Source organism: Dermacentor variabilis, chromosome 1 (assembly GCF_050947875.1).
Source record: "Dermacentor variabilis isolate Ectoservices chromosome 1, ASM5094787v1, whole genome shotgun sequence".
Taxonomy (NCBI): Eukaryota; Metazoa; Arthropoda; class Arachnida; order Ixodida; family Ixodidae; genus Dermacentor; species Dermacentor variabilis.
In genome coordinates this window covers 217328574-217350852 of record NC_134568.1, presented here as the reverse complement: position 1 = coordinate 217350852, position 22279 = coordinate 217328574, and the positions used below count along the sequence as shown (strand labels likewise).

The window sequence follows — 22279 nt, the reverse complement described above, 5'->3', positions numbered from 1 at the left end:
AGCGCCATCTGTAGGTGCTGCGAGGAACCGGGCACGCCGCTATATGGCCTTTGAGATTTGCGCGCGCCGGAGGCCATGCCCGCTCTGTGAATGGTAGAAATGTTGGAAAAAGGGCTTGTGTTTGAGATTCCGCGTAACAGAATGTTTATTAGGTTTTCTCGTATATTCAAATCGAAATCCGACGCGAACATGTCTGGAGGTTGTGTGTGTGTCATACTTCAGGATTTTTCTGACGTACTTTCAGAAATTCAATTAGTTCAGTAACTTCTTCGCGCTACATGGAGGGCCTGCGTGGTTGGGTAAGCGTGGTTCGGAGTGATCTTTACCGAAACGACGGTCGACGCAGGACGCCGACACCAGATTTTTTGCGAAACGGGGCCCTTAACGCTATCGCGTTAAAGACGTCCGGCGTCATAAATACGAACACGCGTACATTCACTGAAGTAAAATAAAAAGCGTAAGTAGCCTATGAATACAAACACAGTTACATTCAGTAGCGTCCACAAGGGAGAGGTGGGAGAAATATAAGGTGGAAAGACGCAGGCAGTGGAATGCAGAGGAGAGGGGCCACATCTTAGCATAAAGCATGCGAGGGCTCACAGCTGCCAGAAGAATGTTTCTCTTGTTCTTTGTTGGAAGTCAATGCAGCTTTTGTGAGACCGCGAAGACGGTCAATACACCCCCACTTGGTTATATGACACCCATACTGTGACCTCCACTAACCACTGAATTCCGCGAACTGCATTCCATTGCATTGTTTGCTCAGGTTTGCTTTTGTGACTGCAGGCAAACTGTATTTTACAGCGAAGCTGCAAAGGGCTACTCTTCCCACTATCGTGCCTGCGTGTAGAAAAATATCCGGAAGATAGTGCAATACCACGCTGCGTATTTAGAATTGCTCGTAGATACAGCGGGGCGTGAATTTTTGACGGAGCTCGAAGTTTCTGCGCAGGCGCGAGTAAGAGCGGGCGCGAGAGAGAAAACCTGGGGGCTTTTGCTCCTTGAATATATGACTCAGCCTAGGCACTACGGAGGAGGTTTCTTAGAGCGCGTTGTATTCGTTTGTCTCCTAGACATGCCGGCATTGCGGAGTTCGGTCGAGTTGGTTTATACGCTCCGCCGCTGGCTGCCCGCGCGGTGAGGCAGTGGGCGCGGACGCCGCTTGGTGATCGCTGTGTCTGAAGGGACAATGTTCTGACTGGTGTTTTATAAGTCGCAGGTCGCTTTTTTCATTGCGACGATAGATCGGATTTTTTACAAGCACTGCTCCAGGAGGGCACATGTAACCGGTGAACGGAGGCCTCAGGAGAGCACCTGATGTTATAATAAAGCAGGCGGCGCAGGATCTCTGGGGCACCCAAGCGGTAGCGGGGGGATCAAAGCTGGAAGCCGGGCGGCCCGTGGGTTGGGGCCGCAGAGGCCGAAGTGTTCCTGGGGGTGTTCGCATAAAACATTGGCTGTCCGCGATAGCGGACAGCCGATCTTATACTCCCCTGGCACGCGCAGGCCTCTGCGAGCCCCAACCCACGGACCAGTCTGGCTTCTAGCTTTGATATCCCCGTTGCCGCTTTGGTGTCCTGGGGGCGCCGCCAATAATGCGAAATAATGACACGTTGTTTTCATTAGTAAAAACATGATCGATTAAATATGATTGCGTCGAGCCGCCAACTTGCGATGCCAAGTTCAGCACAACCGCGCCCCGCGACTTCTGCCGGCACGCCTAGGGACAAGTGCATACACCGCGCGCCAAGAAACTCCTCTGTAGTACCTAGGCAGAGTCGTATTTTCAAGGAGCAAAACTTCCCACATTTCCTCTCTCGAACCCGCTCTCACTCGCGCATGCGCGCAAACGTCTGTCGTCTCCGCAAGTTCCACGCCCCGGTGTACCTACGAGCAGTTGGAAATACGCTACCGGGCCGACCCGCGGCGGAGGTGATGCAGGCGTTAAGCACTCCCCATACGTGAGCCTATCCCGAAGATAGTGCAACACCGGGCCGAGCCTCGGTGGAGGTGAAGCAGGCGTTAAGCACTCCCCATGCGTGTGCCGATCCCGAAGATAGTGCAATGCCGGGCCGACCCGCGGCGGAGGTGAAGCAGGCGTTAAGCACTCCCCCTGCGTGGGCCGATCCCGAAGATAGTGCAATGCCGGGCCGACCCGCGGCGGAGGTAGGTGAAGGAGGTGTTAAGCATTCCCCTCCATACGTGGGCCGATCGCGAAGATATTGCAATGTCGGGCCGACCCACGGCGGAGGTGAAGCAGGCGTTAAGCCCTCCCCCTCCCCTCCCCCCCCCCATACGTGGGCCAATGCCGAAGATAGTCAAATGCCGGGCCGACCCGCGGCGGAGGTGCAGTTCGCCATTAAGAGGCCAACATACACAGCTTCGATGGTCATCCTTCTTCACAGAGTGGACCGGCACTGACTGTTCTTTTTAAACGAAGCCTATGCGTGTATTATAAATAAAATAAAGAATAAATGAAAAATTATACGATAAAGTGAAGTAATAAACAGGAACCTAACAGAAAGGCGAGAAGAATCTCAAATAAATTATGCGGGAATATACATATAGCTTCCTAAACATGCTATATATTATATACCATATATAACTGTTAGTAAATGCATAACACAGACAGGAAAACTATTCAATGCTGCACCAAACACGTCGGCAACCTTGGAAACATGTCTCTTGCCGGTTGGACATACACGTCATCCTACCTATGCTTTCATTAATTGCCCTAGAAAGTGTGCTGGACTTGTGTATTAAGACTGACTCGCAAGCTTCTCTGTCGCAGTGAGTGGAGAATCCAGATTTTAAAATATTGACCTTAAATGTTTTCTGTAGGATGACCTAGTGTGTTCACATGTTTGGAGATGGGGGAGATGTGGTATATATTTTGTCTGTGATTTGTTGCAATTAAAGCGCAGCATAAAAGGTGTTTCCATTTGTCCGATATATTGTGCGCGGCAAATGGTGGACTCGAGGAGATATACAACGTTGCAAGTGTCGAAGTAGTAACCTCCTTGCATCTTGAATGAAAATGAAGACGCAGTGCTCAGGGTAGCATTAGCGATACTCATCATGGGGCAGAGTTTGCATCGAAGTTTTCCGCATGGTGTTCAGCCTTTGAAGTTAGCTGGGTTAATTTTGGAGGACGTGACATCTCTGAGGTTGATGGCCTACCTGCATGCCACCCGCGGAGGTTCAGGAACAATTTGGTGCATTTTCTCGCTTGTGAAGGTAGGGTATGATTTTTTCGGAGGATGCGATTTATGCTAGGAGTGATGCTGAATACGTAAGCATAAGGTTAGTCCGTGAAACTAGGGCAGCTGGTTTGCAGTTGATGAGCGCATGACAATCAAGGTTGTCTGCCTTTTTTGAAAGCGGCGCTGATAAGAAAGGGAGGATAACGCTGGTATACTAAATCGTTATGGAGTTGTTCACAGTTCGGTGGAAAGTCCTGTTTTGTAGTGCATATCGGCCTGAAACGAAGAGCTCTGTCGTAGTGAAAGGATAAACCTTATTTAGAAATAGTTGCCTTAAAGCCTTAAATATCTTGGAAGAGTGTTAACACCAGGGGTATCCATTTCCCCACTGTATTGTGCGCAATAACTATATATATATATATATATATATATATATATATATATATATATATATATATATATATATATATATATATATATATATATATATATATATATATATATATATATATATATATTTATAGTTATTATTTTTCTTTTGAAGGAGGAGGGGGTGAAACGAAGAATGTACGAGGGAAAAAAAAGGTGGGTGCAACACGGATCGAACAAACAATGAATGCTGCAATGCCTCTCTCCATGGACTTTCTTTTTGTCTCTTTCTTTCATTTTTTTTATGCGCACGGCATGCTGCTGTTCATGCGCCGATGTCCTTCTGGGATGTCGTTTTCGTCACGTTATAATTTTGCTTTGTAATACGCGCGGCTTACCCCCTTCCTTCATTTTATTTGTTTGTTGTTGTTCGTTCGCTCGTTCCTCTTTCATTCTCAAATAACTCATCGTTTCTGGCCATCCATTCCTAGTATCTTTGATTTATTTTCGCGCATGTCTAATATGCAGCATTAAAAGGTTACTCCAACTTTAGTGTTCCAACGAATCTTTAGCGCACAGGGTGTACAACCTTAGTAAATGTAGCATATTATTGTTTCTGTGATAGCAGAATGGCATGACACAACACTCGATATAAAATTATTCTCGGCTTCTTAGTCCACTTGCGGTACCTATACAATCAGTACATACGTCTCCAGATTTTACAATACGGCGCACTGCAAAACTCGCTTCCCGGTTCAGTGCGCGCGCAACCTGAGCGTGTGAACCGCTACACTGCCCTCCTTTCTCGCCTTTGCTGCGCGGTTAGGCTGCGAAGCGCCTCTGCGAGCCAGCTCCCGCTCAGTTTCTCGTGACAAGTGGCCTCAAATCATACACACACGTCACGCTGAAACTAAAAGACGTTGGCAGGCGGTGAAGAGGCTGCGCCGTCAGAAGGGGAAAACCGCGCGCAAGCAACTCACGCCGCCTAACGTGTCTATGGCCTATTTGAAGAGTACAACTGTGCTATCGTTACCTCCCGGTATCGTGCCACTCCAGCCCAAGGAACAGAGGCACCACCTGCTGAAGTAAAGCGAAGCCATTCGCTGTCAGATAGTTTAGTAACGTCTGCTTCTGGGCTAGTTGGTACATGGCTTTTAGAAACGGTTTTAGGCGCAAAAAATAGGATACGGACAACAGAACAAAAGACAACAGACAGGCGCTCCTTGTGCGCCTGTCCGATGTCTTTTATTCTGTTGTCCGTGTCCTATATTTTGCGCCTAAAACCGTTACCAAAAGCGCTGTCAGATAACCACGCGAAGAGAAGTCCATCGACGGTCGGTCGGGAGTCCGATTCCTGCCGCTTGCTCACGGCCAATCAGAGGAGGGCGAAGCCTCTTCGGGAACCCTGAAGCACGGACGGTAAGTACATCTGTCGCTCAATAAGCACAATGTTCCTAGCGTCCTCGCGAGAGCTGAAAAGCCCGAAGCTACATGAGAAACGGCTGCCGTGAGAAATGTCAAGCTCTTGGCTGCAAACCTAGCGCATCCAGTCGATAAACGTGTCGGCTGTGGGGCCCCTCGCCGCCACCTGTTTTGAAAGGGTATACGCCGTCGGCAACTGCAGTTAGAATCAGCCACCAGGCCTTTCGTATTGCGCGAAGCCACTTTCCTGTTCAACACGCAGCTCTCGTACCTATCTCCATGTGGCTACTTATTTGCTTCTTTACTTCGCCTTGTCGCTCGCGAATCCAATGGAGTTTTCTCTTTCGGGAGATGTACTAGTATCTTCAACTCCTGCGACCAAACAGTCCTCTATTCCAATGGTGAGAACTTTTTTTTTATGGCTCATGTATAAGTATCTTTGATTTGCGGCGGATTGGTTTTAAAATTGAATGAGAGTTGCAAACATAAACGGAGTTTGCATATGGATGGATGAATGGATCGATGGAAAAACTTTGTTGAGAGTCCTGAGAAACGCGATTATCGCACAGTGGGCCCCTCCCATGATGGGACGGACAGGCCCAGCCTGGTGGCCACATCGTACGTGGGCTCTCTGGATGGCCCAAATTTGGTCCCCGTAGTCGAGGCTTCGCAGTGAGGTGTTCCATCTTCACTTGTCTGCTTGATTTGTGCCTCGTAACGAGGGGCATCGCCGGAGCATGTGTTCTAGCTAGGTTAGCTGAGTGGCCGCAATGAGGGCAGGTATTGCTAGTATACGTGTCTGGATAGATGGAGTGTAATTTCGTGTAATTTAAGTGTTTTTTTCGTAGTGCCACATTGCAGCGGAAAACCTCACGACTATTGGATAAACGAATTCTAAGAAATGAGAAATCTGGTTGCCCTGGCAGTATTTCGTGTAATTGTGCGCTGTATCCAAAACTCGCGCTGCTGGGAAAGGTTGGGCAAGCTTTCCGCGTTATCTGTTCGCACGCCCAAGTAGGCGCACAAAATTACAAGGAGGCGTTGGGTGCCATTTGTCGTTGGCGCCGTAACTACCGAGGTGACGAAAGTTGCAGCAAGGTAACAGTCATGTATCTGTGTTATTGCCGAATTAGTGCTAATAAAGGAAAGAAGCAGCGCTGTCATGGTTTCTGTGTTCTTAGCAACGTAGAAATAAAATTTACTGCAGAACAAACTACGTCGATAACATGCGAAAGAGTGAAACGCAAAGATATTTAACAAGCAATAAATAAAATGTTGACAATACCTACGAAAGGCGTTAACCTGCTCGTAATAAGGGATTTAAAGTGCACACAAGGCGACGATGTTTGAAGAAGAAATTACCGGGAGAGTAATTAAGGGCGCACTTAATTAATTGCATAACCGATTACCCATGGAGCATTAATCCTGATGGATTACACAAGGGTTGCACAACAGACTAAGAGACAGCGACAGAGACAACAGATTGCGAAACCACGGCATTTGCTGCCCGGTTCCCTCGCTGTCTTCTTTCGCAACGGCGAGCTTAGTCCATCCTCACGCGATTTGTTGGATACAAACTCTGACGTCGGCAACAATGTATGACTGGTCGGTTGTCTAAAAAAAACTATCCTTGTTTAGCACAGCAGATTGTCAAGCTAATTACTGTTGCTTCTGCACTGACTATGTTCAAGCAAAGTTATCCTGTGTAGATAATGCATTCTACAGTACACCAATACTGTTCGGCAAGCAGGTCACTTCTAGTCCCTCCAAAAGTTGCTGAAAGAACCCAGTATTACAAAAGGGCTGCACGAGGAATGAGAAGATCCTGCGTTAGCGCATACTTAACGCTAACTCGTTACATGTGCCTGCTTAATTTTGTTTTTCTGCAATTCGGAAAACTCTTAATTTGAACCACCAATGTATTCTGCCGCACATTTTCTAACGTATTTTCGAAACTGATGTTAGGCACTATACTTGTAACAAACGGGGACGCTTTCCATGCTGTCTGTCTTTAATGTTGCAATTACCGCAAGCGCCTTTAAATGCCTAATTATAAAACGATTACCTTATATTAATTATTCCGCACATTAGTTATCACGCATGATCTGATGTCCGCCTCCGCGAATGAAGCGTTTTCGTTTAAGAAATTATCCGATCTCCTCTGCTGCACTGGCTTAATAATAACATAACGTCTTCCCTAAGGGATCGATTCTTTACGAAGTGGACCCTCAACTCAAATACCAGCTGGATGTAAAAATTTGGGCAAGCAGCGTGACACTAATTCATCGACTGTACCTCAGGATAGCATATACCAAGCATTTTCTATATCGTACAAAACGGCTTCCTTCCCCGGCTTGCGCCTGTGGCCACGACGATGAGGATGTTCGCCATCTACTCCTTGAATGCCTCATGTACGCGACGCAAAGACGGCAGCTAGAACAAGAGAGAGAGAGAGAGAGAGAAAGGCAAAGGAAAGACAGGGAGGTTAACCAGAGATTATCTCCGGTTGGCTACCCTGTACTGGGGGAAGGGAAAGGGGATGCAATAGGTGAGAAAGAAAGAAAGATAAAAAAGGCAAAAAAAACCTAAGCACACACACGCACGTACACACGACCTATTTCTGTGGGCACTGTCACGTAGCCAACAAAGGCATTCCTAGTCTTACGCAGTGTCACCGTACAGTCCTATGCCACACAGTGTACTGTCAAAATTTGTCAGAAAGTCCCGTGTCTTTCAAATATCGCAGCAGCGCCTTCTTGGCGGATCGCGCTGATGTTCGCGTAGGCCAAGTACCAAGGATCTTGTTTTCTGTCATTGGGCGCTTGTCCAGTTTGTCTAAGGTGACTGAGAGGACAGTTCTTTGTGGGTTAAAACGAGAGCACTGACAAAGATGCTCGATCGTTTCGTTGCACCCGCAGAAGTCACACAGTGGGCTGTTGGCCATTCCGATAAGGAAAGAGTAAGCATTTGAAAATGCTACTCCAAGCCATAGACAGACAAGAAGGGTGCAGTCACGTCGTGGAAGCTCGGGCGGAATATGGAGCTGTAAATTAGGGTCCAGGGTATGGAGGCGTGCATTTGTGAAATCGGAAGAATTCCATTGGGCTAATGTCGGGTCACGCGCAAGTGCGGAAAGTTTTTTCGCTGCGTCGGCTCTCGAAAGAGGGATGGCAACGCAGTTGACGACGTCATGAGCAGATCAGGCAGCTGCGTCTGCTCGATCATCGCCATGTATGCCACAGTGACTAGGCAACCACTGATATATTATATCGTATCCTTCGTCAACTAGTCGATGGTGGACTTCTCTGATCTCTGCGACGAGCTGCTCATGTGATCCGTGGCGCAGTGCTGTGAGTACACTCTGTAGGGCTGCCTTGGAATCACAGAAGATTGACCATGCGTGGGATGGTTCCTCCTTAATGAAATGAAGAGCCGCACGCAGGGCTACCAGTTCAGCAGCTGTCGGTGATGATACATGTGACGTCTTTAGCTGTATCTTGACGGATCTTCTTGGTATGACCACAGCGGCAGCTGCGCTTGCAGATGTGACTGAACCATCGATGTAAACGTGTACGCGGCCACTGTGCACCTCATGTAAAAGTTCTAATGTGGCCTGCTTAAGGGCAGACGACGGCATGTTGGCTTTCTTCATGATTCCTGGGATGGTGAGGCGTACGTCAGGTCTGTGCAGGCACCATAAAGGTGAGGATGGTCTTGCTGCAGGCATGTAGTTCGATGGCAATGAGGTACGATTGGCATCAATTAAACGACTGAAAGTTGTATGTGGCCTTTCTGCGGGTAGAGCGGCAAGATGGTGAGAAGGTAATCGGGCAACGTGCCGAATATGCGCCCTGAGAGCGTCGGTTGCCAAGTACGTTGATATTGGATGATCTCGAGCTATGACAATCGTTGCCGCTGTAGATGCACACCTCGGAAGACCGAGACACGTCCTTAGGGCTTGAGCTTGTAGTCCCTGGAGTACACGCAGGTTTGTTTTGCAGGTGTTCCCAAGCACAGGGAGGCTGTATCTTGCGAAACCGAGGAGCAAGGCGTTATAAAGCTGTAGCATTGACCGCACCGAAGTGCCCCATGACTTTCCGCCGAGAAATTTGAGGAGATGTATTATTGTCAATAATCTCTTCTTCAGGTATGAAACATGCGGGCTCCATGATAGGTCGCGGTCAATAATTACCCCTAAAAAACGGTGTTTTCGTGCGTTTGCTACTGCTTGCCCATTGACCTTCACACTGTAACGCTTTATTTCCTTCCGAGTGAATGTAACAAGGCTGCATTTCTCTGAAGACAGCTCTAAGTTCTGTCTTCGCAAGTACAGAGATGTTAGCGTAGCTGCCTTTTGTAGCCGTGCTCGTACCTGCAGTCGTGTTACGGCAGACGCCCAAATGCAGATATCGTCGGCATATATTGATACCTAAACTGTGTTGGGCAAGCATCGGACTAGGCCAACGAGCACTAGGTTGAATAGCGTCGGGCTCCAACACTCCGCCTTGCGGTACTCCACGGTACGTTTGGTGTTGAGTCGTGGCGCCATCCTCGGTCATCACGAAGAAATGCCTGTCAGTCAAATAACTGCACAGCCACTGAAAAGTGCGGCCACCGATTTCGGCTTCAATCAGAGCATTTATAATGGCATAATGTGCTATATTATCATAGGCGCCTTTTATGTCTTGGAATAATGCAGCAGTGAGTCGTTTCCGGCGTTTTTGATGCTGAACAAACGTAACCAAATCGATGACATTATCTATGGATGAGCGCCCACGCCGGAAGCCAGACATAGCATCTGGGTACACGTTGTAATTTTCCAGGTACCATTCGAGGCGCGTCAAAATAATTCGTTCCATTATTTTCCCTATGCAGCTAGCCAGAGCGATGGGCCGGTACGATGACAAGTTAAGCGGTGATTTACCAGGTTTGAGAAGTGGAACCCAGCGGCTGCATTTCCATTCACGTGGAACCAAACCGTTGCGCCAAGACTTGTTGTAATAGTTTAGTAGCATGAGTCGTGCTTTCTGCCCAAGATTGGCGAGCGCCGCATAGGTAACCCCGTCCGGGCCAGGTGACGAAGAGCGCCTGCAAGTCCCCAGTGCCGCTTCAAGCTCCTCCAGCGAAAAAATTACATCCATGCGGGAATCCCGTGGCACAGGAGTAGCACATGGTGTAATTGAGCGTTGGAACTGCAAGCTCGAAAGTCTTGAGCAAAATTCTTCAGCAATGTCAATTTTGCTGCGACCTTGGTGCAAAGCGAGGGATTTGAAAGGAACACGCTGTTGTGGTGATACGCGAAGCCCACGCACGGTTCTCCATATCTGAGATAATTGCAGACGTGGATCCAACGACTCACAGAAGCGTTTCCATCTTAGAGATTGTAGTGCATCGATGCGACGTTGAATCTTCTTTTGCATTCGCCTTGCCTCTCGGAGATCATGGATGGATTTAGTTCTCCTGTATCTTCTTTCAGCCCGCCGGCGAATTGCTCGTAGTCGCTGCAGTTCTGCTTGAAATTCTTCATATTTCGGGAAAGGCTGGAAACTACGCGTAGCCTCTTGCATGGCTTTTTGAATTTCGTGTTCCAGACTTGAATGGTTCCCTTGCTGACATACTCCCTCCATGTGCGATCGAAACGCCGACCAGTCAATTCGCCGGAGCGTCATGGAGGAGCATTTCGATAATCCCTTGATCTTCAGGTACGTCGGAATATGGTCGCTTCCATGTGATTCGATGTCTGTAAACCATTGCACGTTTCTTTCAAGACGCCGAGAAACCAGGGTCAAGTCTAGGCAGCTGCTGTACGTAGGCCTGCGTAAATATGTCGGACTACCATCGTTGAGGCAGTAAAGGTCGTGCTGTGTGGCACGACAAGAACAAGAACTAGAACAAGAGCGTCACTCCATTGATCCTCACTGACATTTCTCTCTCTCAAAATTGCTGGGCCCATGGCCATCGAAAATACAACAGCGAAAAGCATTGAACGCAATTCGAATATTTTTAGGAAGACACAGGGATCCTCAACGAATACTAAATACCGCACAGAATAGTCACGCGATGTAACTATAACTTACATTTATTATTTGTAATTATTAGCGCTTGTATATTACGTGTTATACTCGTTTGTATTCGGTGTATTATCATCTGTTTACATGCTCATCATAGCCTACATCCCGGCCGCTTGTGTGTGTTTGTGACTTTGTTTACAAACTCACTGTGCTTTGACTTGCCTTTGCCTTTTATGTTTATACGGTCGTGGTTGTATAGGACGGTGTGCTGTGGATTTCTGGTCATACGACGTGGTTTCTTATCATTTTCTTACTGCATCTATTTTTTATATTGTTGTTTCTGCTACGCGAAAAGGTGTAGCCGTCACCGTCATAGGATGACTACATCTCTTCTTTTTTTTTTTCCATTTCAATAAAAAAAAAACTTCTTCACTGAAGCGCCAAGGCCCGTCTGCTCAAAGCCATTTTTACCCTGTGAAAAGCTTACACTGGTGTAATTCGAGGGGAGGGGGGACGTTGTCGAGGATTGCCCCATGTTGTCTCTAGACGCCCTTTGGTAACGATGTTCAGTGCCTCCACCATGCTGCCACATGCAGCTATGTGCGCAGCGAAACCACGGATCAAGATGTCTGCCACATAGTTTTCTGCAAAAGCACCAGGGTAGCAAACCAGACAAGCGTGCGGCTGACCTCCCTGCTATTTATTTTTCTATTCTCTCTCTCTCTCTCTCTTTTTATTTCTCTCTCTGATTATAGCATTTAGCTTTACTAATATTTGTAGAAAACCTCTATGGTCTACCGCACTACAAATACTGCAAGCCGTCTGGCTGACACAATTCAGTGTATGCGAAGAAAAAAATTATCCAAACCCCATGCACCGTGCGAATCAAGCTCACGCGAATAATTTTGCAGGTAGCTGACTTTCTAGCATCGTTTGGGATTCCGCAGAGCATTACAAAGTGGATAACCAACCTGTTTGTTTAAGGCAAGCAGCTGTGTGTGAGAAGCGAGCGTGTGTGACGACAGCGGCAAGGTGATGACAATCGTATGACGACGACTGCATGATTTCTACTCCGGCCGTTCGACGCGAGTTCACGACATGCCATTTGTAGGGTTCTACATAGGTAGTCGACAGGCGCAGGCGAGTTAGGCACGGATTGTGACTTCATCTGCGGCTAAGTGTTATAAAATCGCACGGAGCCATGTCTGTCATGTGGTCTATGTTTAAACGACGATGTCACTTGCAGTCCGAGGACGAAACGTTAAAACACAGCGTCTCAAAGCGCCAGCTGTCACGAGGCAAGAATGCGAGAGCCTGGCACGTGACGCACGCGCCAAAGGTCTCAGAAAGCTAGTTGGCTTTGGCACGACAGAAGCATGCGTGCAATTGTGGCCCGTTTGTTAGAGCATCGGGCTGCTGCGCTGAAACTCGTTGGTTCGATCCCACCATCGGCAAAGCATTTTTTTTTATTGAAAAAGTCAGCAGAGGGGGCGAAAGAGGTACCTACCTACCTAGCACAAGGTGCCTGGAATGAGGCAAAGAATGCTTCCCATTAAAAGCGCCATTGCGGCGCCAGCGTTTCTTACGCGATTGAGTTACGATGACCAGAAACTGCCCGCACTTCCCAGCACGAAGGCATCACATTCCGAGGCGGCTACCGGATACATAGGTACTTGTCATCGTAGCCCACGAGCGAACTCGGACGCTCGCGGCACAGCGATTATTACGCTTCAAATGCAACGACCTGCGTCAGCCGCACCCTTCGTAGCGCGGTGGAAATCTTGCGTGGTGGTTTTGTCGTCTGCATGGATGTAAGGAAGGCGGCGTGACCTGGGCCCCAAGAAATGCGCCTGATGCTGTCAAAGGGTTTATAAGCATAACATGGTGCTGCGTTTGAAGACGTAATTTGTCCCAATTTGCACCAGTGCAAATTTATGCAAGGGTAAATGCGTTCCAGCAAACGAGATCTGGTACGCAATAAACCTGGCGTTCACTGATAATACTGCCAGTTAAGGTGTGCCCGGGGGCATAAGAAGAAAAAAATGCCGCGAAGCATTTTCATGTCCACCAAATGCGCAATTTTACGGGCGATAGCCTTCGCATGTTTTCGTCTCTGCTGTCCTTCGCCACTGCCACGACGCCCCATTTGTCACGTGGGCACCACGCTACAGGACGCTGCCATTACTATCGGTGTTCAGCATGAGGGGCCTGCGCTACACTCTGCGTCCGGCAAAGTTAGATCCGCTATGGCTATGGCTATGGTTCAATGCATTGAACGTCTTCCACGGTGTCGAGAGGGTCCAGGAACGTACCTGGCTCAGATGTACCCATGTTTGTTGGTTTAATTTATTAGATTTCTTTAACACATTCACTATTGCCGTGGCAGTGTTTGAAACATACATACACACACACAGACACGCACACAAATACTTTCAATAATGAAATCCCAGTCCTTTGCGATTCTACAAGTACTCTCACAGAGACCTTATGGGAGGAGTGTGCGAGAGGCTGTGTATTCTGCATTTGAACGATCGGCTCTACGTTAATGGTACAGCGTTCTCGGTTTCTATTTTCCAAACACTGGGGCGAGTGGGGGGGGGGGGGGGGGGAGGGGGGTGTACTTTCCCGTGCTTTTTCTTTTTCTGTTCAAACAGAAAATGCTGAACCCTACGAATAACGTCCCAAACCACAGAAGGTCTACAAGAGACGCCAAGGCTGAAGGCACCTGATTAATTTTAACCCCCTGGAGTTCTTAAACGTGCTCCAAAATGTCGGCACACGAGCGCTTTTGAATTGCGCCCCCATAAGAATGCGAAAACCCAGGCTGAGAATTGAACCCACGACTGCGTACTCAGAAAGAGAGCGCCATAGCTGCTGAGCCAATGCAGCAAGTTCGCGTATCTACCATGACGTTGTCGCACAGCAAGACCTCTGCCTTTTTCCAACGGCGAAGACGAGCACCGGATTCAGTGGCTTTATATTTGGAGGTCCGTTATGACGACGTTTTGCGCGGGTTGCAGCGGCACACTTCATTTTGCGCTTCAGGGCCTGTAGTCACGAAAAGCTCGTACGCTAGAATTGTTCACAGCTAATCGTGATGCTGAGCATATTATTGGTAAAGGGGGCCTTACGAATGAAAAGCTTTGCGAATACGGCCCCAGCTTCCTCAGCGGCGGCGACTGCCTTGCATGGAGCCATTGTTTTCTACTAGGTGACATTGTTTTATGTACTTTGTTGTAAAATGTACTACATTGTGGAAGCGCATACAGCTTCACATACTTTCACAATCCTCTAGATGTCGCATCAAGAGCCGCAAGTGACATAGTGTTTCGCGCAAGCCATTTGCCCGCCCTTTCGTAGCGCGTTCTAACCCTGTAGAATCTTCCGACCTCCTACGGACGCCGAACGAGACGCGGGTGGCGTGTCACGCAAGCCATGCGGCTGCTACTTTGAATCGCTTTCCGCACTTTCTAGAGAAAATGTTTGAACACGTATGCTTTCTGCGCCGCGAAGCAGCTGCGTCCGCGCCGCGGTAATGAGCATCCAATTCTCACGCGGCCGATCCAGGTTTAAAAGCCTCTAGTGCGTGTACTGCGATGTTCTTTTAAACAAAAAAAATTATTACAGACATCGGCAGAGGACGACGGGCTTGAAAGGACACCATTTTTCCAGCGCTGTGGTGAGTTCACAATAACTGCCTTTGTAACAGAATCAATCGCCGCTGCAACTATCGTAATTGATTTAAAGCGGGCTTCTCCCCACATAGCGTCTAAATGTGAAAAAGCCAGCTTTACACAACACATTCTAGGAAGCCGCGCGTGCATGCACGCACAACGTTTTGACGCGGGTCCGAAGAAGTGCTACACAGGGGCTCGAAGTACGCATATTGAAGCAGTTGATAGCAACGTACAATTTGTCGCCCGTAAAAGCGACCCAACTGTACTAGTCGTACTTAACATAAACGCACCTGAAACGTTTCAAGCGTTGAGATTCATGGGGTGTGGTATTTCAGAAATAGCTGTTTGACGATTTTGGGATAAGCAAAACTGAACCTAGCATCTGCAAGTAACCTTCACCGGGAAATTCAAGCTTCGTCGGCAAGACAAACCAGAACGTGTCCGAGACCTGTTTTGGTAAGATTTGACAGCAGATGTACAATCGTAAACTTAGAGGAGCACTTTATGGGTAATATATACTATATATATATCAAAGTAACATCAAGAGACGGAGCTGCGATACGAGAATCAAGCACATATGAATAAATTCAGCACAGAAAAAAATATGGCTAACTTGGTCAACTGACAAAAGCAAAACCAAGCTGCAGAAATATTGCGCTTGGAATTCGCGTAGTATGGCGTTTATTGCGGGCGCCAATTCCAAGTATTTACCACCAGCTTGCCACGTTCCTGAACAAATGAATTCCTAAAAACTATTTCTGTTGTATGTGCTCAACTACAGAGCAGAAGATCATAGAGTTAAAGATCTTCCAATAATAGTAACAAAGAATCATGAAAACACAATTGCATTCACCACCCGACAATAGGAAACACAGCATCCATCATGGAACTAAACGCGTGATAGTTTAACACGAAATGGAGACAACTAAGTAAACGAAGCATTTACACTGACCATGTAAGAAAGTTAACATACTACAGGGGTAAAAATTAAAGGGCTGAAAGCATAAAAAGCTAAAATCCGGCTTCCGCACGGCAGCTGAAAAACACAGAAACCCTGTTCGCAAGGCTACCGTGCGAAAGCTGCACTGCGTTCTAGTATATTCAGCGTTTAGCCATTTAACTTTTCAAGTGGTTGGTGTGTGTGTGCTCAATTTCGCCATGATACGTATCCCCTACCGTACGTCACCCGTTCACCTAACCAATTTTCGACAAAACTTCGACTTATGCCCAATATGAAGAAAAAGAATTTCTCTGTGGCAATAAATATGGTGAGTATATGAGACGACAAGCAAGCTAGAGTGGGTACTGAGAGACGGAAATAGGAGGAAAAGGAAGACAGGGTATTGGTTTGAGTGGCAAGCTATGGGCATCTGGGCTAAAGAATGAGGAAATGGATGAAAATGTAAGTTTTCCTGAGTGTGTTCGCATGCGGCTTTTGCTAGGAGTATTGTGGACACGATATGACTGCCGATGACGATGTTGACGATGGTGGTGCTGGGGTGATGATCTGAATTCAAGTCTGTGCTCCTTTCAGCCTCAATATCAACTGCAAGTCCCTAACACAATGGCTGTGCAGTAAATATCCACTAAACTACCTATTCTCTGTTCTGCAGCTGCGCTGTGTCAGTTGCTCTTCTAATTCTAACATTCCAGAGGAGGAACACAACGTGTAACCGCCAAATATCGCAAACGGCCAGGAAAACTTGTTAACGGACTCGACGCGGCCCTTGCGAGATCTATCACTGACGTTTCTGCATCGCAGAGGTCCCAACGCTATCATTTAGGAGAACGCGCTTACGTCACCATACACTTCACGCACCTTCTCTCCCTCCCCCATCACCGCAACCATACATCCCGACCTTCTATTCTTGCACCCGAGTTTGCCTAACGCTGTTTTCTTTTCTTCCTTTTTTTTTTCACCTATCACCTCTGGCATATTTTCTGTCAGTAAAATTCTGTGGATCTTCAGAACTGCAGTTAAGAAATGCTTCATGATCACTAGTCTCTTTTTATTGTTCGGGTAGCACCTTTCTCCGTTGCGTTCTCTCGGCCTCCTGTTGTCCGCTAAATGGAGAAAGCAATCTCAGCGACTCTCCCGGGCACGCCTTCGTCTAACAAGATTGAGCTTCACAGAATTCGCGCTGGCCATCTACCTGGTCAATCTCCCGAAGCGAACTGCCCTATATTTTTTTATTTGGCATTCCTAAAAGAGCAGCATGTTTCAATCCATCTGCATAGTTTGGAGGCTACAACAACCGTTTTCTTTCATCTCTGTCATCACGGTAGCATGCTATCGTAGCTTAGCTCCAGTATGCATACTTCGTCCCGTTTACTTACATGTCGTTCTTTTTTTTTTTCGTAGATGCATTATTGTGAATATCGTCGCTTTTCGTTTTTAATAACTAAAATGTCACCTTCTAGTTGCATTTGTTTCAAATCAAGATGCCGTTCTGATGTGATCCATGATGTGATGCTTGATGGGATCCATGATATGCATGCAAAGTTATTCGCCTTTTACAAAACACCTCCTCTACTCGTTTCCATCCAGAAAACGAGAAGCCAACACTTGCAATGTTCTGAGGGTACTTCATTAAAAAGGAAGGAACAAAAACTGTTTTTAGAAAAATAGTTAGGTATGCACACTCTAAAAAACGTTTGCACCCTTTGGGGTGTGTATCTGCCACCCAACAATAATCGTCATCTGCCTTGATGCGTTTCCTATCTTGAAAACGCCTCACCCGCTACTTTCCTGTCGGGAATGCTATGTCGTGCTGATAACGTGCATGCCGTTCGTTACTGGAAAGTACCGGACTCGCAGAGTTAAAGAAAGGAAACGCATCAAGGCAGATGACGATTATTGTTGTGTGGCAGATATACACCCCAAAGGGTGCACACTTTTCTTAGAGTGCAATCGGTGTGTGCGTAACTGCCCCATTTATTCTCTTCTGTCCTCAACTTCTAGAGCGCAAGTGGGAATCAAGGACATAATCATGAACCCATTTGTGCCCAATTTTATTATATTCCTTACCTCCCGTCATCGGGAATATTTCGCTGCTGAGCTCCAGTTCTCGTTAACGACATTTGTAGACAAGTGCACCACTTTCTGAAAACTTGATTGTTTAAGGAAAAGAAGAACGTCACGGAACAAGAGGACGAGAGATGTGCTAATAGATCAGAGGTGACGCATCACCGCCACCTTAATGCTAAAACAGCTCGTCTTACGAGTAAATAGCACCACCATTGTTTTCGCTCGCCCATCCATTTGCTGCATTGTCTGCGGTGTCCAAGAACAAATGGCTCTTCGAGAAAAAGAAACGTCGGCTTTCTTTCGCGCGCTTTAGAAACGTAACAGTTCTGTCGAATTTTCCGCGTGGACGCGCGCCAGAAATGCGCGCGCACGGAGCTCGCACCTCATAAACACGACGCGCGCCTACCTCCAGCAGTCGAGTAGTCTCCGTTTATTTCAGGAAGCGCTATCGAAAGCAATTCAGATTACGCTTAGCAGGCCCAAATCAGACGCTTGAATTGCTGACCATGCGGATCCCCGGATAAAAGCAAAGAGAGAGAGAGAGAGAGAGAGAGAGAGATGCCCTTCGCGTCCTTTCTTTCATTCTCTTCGCTTGAAATGATGGAAGGCCATGCCTGGCAGATTCGAATGGCTTCAGTAAAAGAACTGCTGATTCTTAGCAGTAGCCAGGTGTCAGCCAATTAACACCCAAAGAGCAGGGTCAGCACCTAGCTCACGTTAGAGTACGGCGTAATGTCCAGAACCAGTAGTCCCAACTTTGCTTGTCTAGGTCTTTCTATCTCTCGTATATTCCAAGCATTGGAAGGCAGCCGACAATAATCCGGCGTGACTAATTTCCTCCGTCATGAAAAGAAGTGAAAAACGTACACATGTGAAACGATCCGCCTTGTGCGCTCCAGTGCTCCGAATAGCACTTGATACGCGCCGCTGACAGCGTGGTCGTAAACGGCGCTCTTTCGTAATCGCGCGCAAGCGCCGTGCGTCCAAGTGGTTAGTGCGTGCTTCGTTTACAGGGCAAAGGGAGCGCCCGTGAACGAAGCGCGCGCTGTCGTTGTTCGGTCTGGGTGCGCCACTTCAGGAGAAAAGGGGTAACCCGGCTATACGTAAGCGCGTTCTACTACTACCCATTCTACTTTCACGTACTACTCACGTTAGGCAGTCATCGGCAGTGCTCGAACACCCTGCGGCAACGGTTCGGCGGGCCTGCGTCGTCCGCTGCTGGTGCGCGGTCGCGTCCACGTGCGCTCCCTCCGGGTGGCCGGCCTCGCTGACGGGCGTTGCGCGTCCAACGCTGTGACAGCAAAAGTCTCGCGCTCGCTCGACTGCGCCTCCGCTGCGTCTATTTTTTATCTCTCCTCCGGAATGTCGGTCTTCTCCAGCTGCTCTTCTTGGTCGTTCGGGTTCGTCAGGAAGGTGCGGTTCCGTTCGAAGACGTGCGTGTCTCTCTCCCCCTTTCTTTGTGTTGTTCTTTTTTTTTCCTCTTAATTAGAAAGAGAGAGAGAGAGGACGACAACGAGGTTTCGACAAAGTTGCGCTCTAGGGGACTATACCTACATCCTCGGATTGCCTTAGTTCTAGCGTTTCACGCCGCTGTCGCTTAAAAACTCTGTGCGTGTTGGAGTGGTCTCGAGTTCTCTTGTTTTCTTCAGCGGCAGCGCGGCACTACAGCTATAGCGGAAGCCAAGCTACAAACTACCATCGGCTGAGCAACGTCTGCGGAGGAGCCGGCCAATGGGGGAGGAGGATTCGCGAAGGCGCCCGCCAATCGCCGCGCCGGGAAAGAGAGCCGGGCGAGTCCACGATGAACGCACGAGGGAGGCCGCCGTCGGCGAAAAACGCGGCTCGACCGGCCGCCCGTGGGGGAGGAAAGAAAATATAAAGGGCGCGGGGGGGGGGGGGGGGGCCGGGGCCAGGGCTTGTTGCTTCGGAGCTGCCGAGCCGAATGAGAGCGCTTCCGTTCAATTCCGTTTTCTTTTTCCTTCCCTCGATCACACACTATTTTTCTTTGCGATTAGTCACCAATAGTGCCTGTGGCGGAGGCGCGGCGCTAACTGAGTTTTTATTGTTGCTCGTCATGCGTACACAAGGAGCCCCTATAGCTGTATTTGTCTAGCTTTAACACCCCTTTTTTATTTTTATTTTTCTTCGGTCTCAAATGCAAACTCTAAGTTGGGTATATATTGTTCCCGCGATGGGGGTTATACCGCGCCGGTGAGCATATAAGTCAGCGCGAACAGGGAAAGGGAGGCGGGGTGGAACAAATAAAGCCAGTCAGTTTGTTGCGAGCCGTCGCCGGCCCTGTACTCCACATTATTCACTAAGCTTGCAGCTATTTTTCACGATGCTCTTCACCTGGTTTTGGTGCAACTGGTTCCTTTTCTGTCGAATTGCACTTCAATTCGAAAAGCGTACGTCGCGCTTCAGAAGAATGCTTGCCTTATGAAATAAAATGAAGACTTGAGCTCGAGTCTTTGTTTGCACTGCTATATCATAAGTGAAAGAGATAAAGGGAAAATGAGTAAGCGCACACAAATTTTGTGCAAGCGGGAACTCGTCCGTGCCGCCATCTGCGCATACCAAGCCAATTTCAATTACTCGCTCCTGTAGGTTTCTATGATTGCTGCTACACTATTTCGGACGACTACTTCCTTTTCGGTTTCTTTCTGTGTTTGGAAGAATGCGGGAGTGAAATACGCGCGTCTGAACGTGCAAAAGTTATTTTGTGTCCGAGATTACGCAGAGATAACATTTTCGCAGTGCCAAACGTGGCGACCTCCGCTATTTTCGCAGCTTCTATCATACTGAATATAATACGCAACGTGTAAGAAAACCCTCTGTGGTCGCTTAGTGGCTATGGTATTGGGCACGAGGTCGCGGCATCGAATCGCAGCCACGGCGGCCGCATTTCGATGGGGGCGAAATGCGAGAACACTCGTGTATTTAGATTTATGAGTACGTTAAAGAACCCCTGAGGGTCCAAATTTCCGGAGTCCGCCACTATAAAGCGTGCCTCATAATCAGATCGTAGTTTTGGCAAGTAAAACCCCGTAACTTTAAAGTGAAAGAAAGCGCTAACAGCATGCGTCGAACTCTGAGCGTTTTTTTATTAGCATTTTAGACAGGGACACGTGGTGTACTATCGGCGTCAAATGAAACGCGAACAGCAGAGCGCGTGGCCGAAGCATAGCGAAAGGTATAGCAAGCGCCGTCCAACCATCACCACTTACAGGCGCGCACTGTTTGGATCCCACCGATGGCATCGGTTGTTGGGAACTCGGCGCTGACGCCCGTGGTTGTACCTGGGTCGCAAGCCCCAAGGGTAGCGTTGGCCTGGCGGCCTGGGGTACAACTGGAAACATCCGAAGGTCCCGGCAAAGCATGAGTCGACTGGTAACAACAAAACAACTTGTTTATTTTAACATCGCAAAGAGTTGGCGGTCAGGTTGACCGAAGTAGAGAGACGGGAGAGCACTTTACTCAACAGAAGAAATCGGAGCCCTCCTTTTGGCGTCCGGGGGCAGCTGTTTTTATACTCTCGCAGTTGAGGGCAAGAAGGAACCCCTCAATAGACGAGCACGTGATTGTACAATGGGCTAAGGTGACGCACACTGCCGCCGGTCGGGCACAATGACTGGAAGGAGAGGGTGACCCCTGCTGTCGCATCGCCTGGTTCGGGCACAATGGCACATACACTCACACCCGCACATGAAGACACGTGGCATCGGAACATGCCTGGAAACGCCTGGAAACGCCTGGCGGGGAGCGTTGCGGCGACGCCGAACGGGCCAAAATGTCTGCCGCCCCGCCGCAGTCGCGCCGGCAAAACCGCGTGTCGCAGGCGAAACGCAACAGACCGCCCCGCCGGGGGAAGGAGATCCCGATGGACAGGGGACTGCATCCGCTGTCCGGAGGGATGTCGCTCGATGATGCTCATAACCGAAGTCGGGCGTCCCTCGACGTTTCTTGAGCGCAGCGCACAGAGAAGGCCTCGTTCTCTCGTTCAGGTTCGCACGGGACACTGCAAAGTGACTTCGGGAGAGTTCACATTTTTGTTCTCGTTCCCGGCAAGCGTTAGAACTACGCTGAAACTCAACCGCTCAGTCAGCAAGCACGGCACAACCCTCACTAAGCCCTGCCAGGCTCTTTCCCCTTTTTATACCACTGCCTAGTTCCTTACAGTAGTCTAGCATCACTCAGAACGCGTCCACAAATTGGAAAATTGCACTAGAAAGCATATCATCACTTTGAAACACTAAACAAAAGCAATATGTTAAAAAAAATCCTGCCTCAGGAAGAAAAACATCAGTAACCAACAATTTTGAGGCTGATTCCTACGTTAGGGGCTTCGACTTAAGCCATCGGCGTTACCGTTGAGACTCCCCTTTTTGTAACGCACCTCAAAGGAATATTGTTGTAAAGCGAGGCTCCAGCGCAGGAGGCGGCCATTTTTGGGAGAGATGGTCTGCAGCCATTGGAGAGGGCAGTGATCCGTCTCAATGATAAACCTCGAGCCGGCTAGATAGCATGACAATTTCTGAACGGCCCACACGAGACATGCACACTCTTTCT

At 48.4% G+C, this 22279-nt stretch overlaps 1 protein-coding gene across 1 annotated transcript in view; it reads right to left on the bottom strand.

Annotated features, from left to right (window-relative positions):
• LOC142557191 (uncharacterized) overlaps nt 1-19397 on the bottom strand; it is a 379820-nt gene extending 360423 nt beyond the window's left edge. Inside the window, exon 1 of the mRNA XM_075668876.1 lies at nt 18861-19397. The gene's annotated coding sequence lies outside the window, so the exon portion shown is untranslated. The remainder of the gene's footprint in view (nt 1-18860) is intronic.
• Between the last annotated feature and the right edge of the window lie 2882 nt (nt 19398-22279).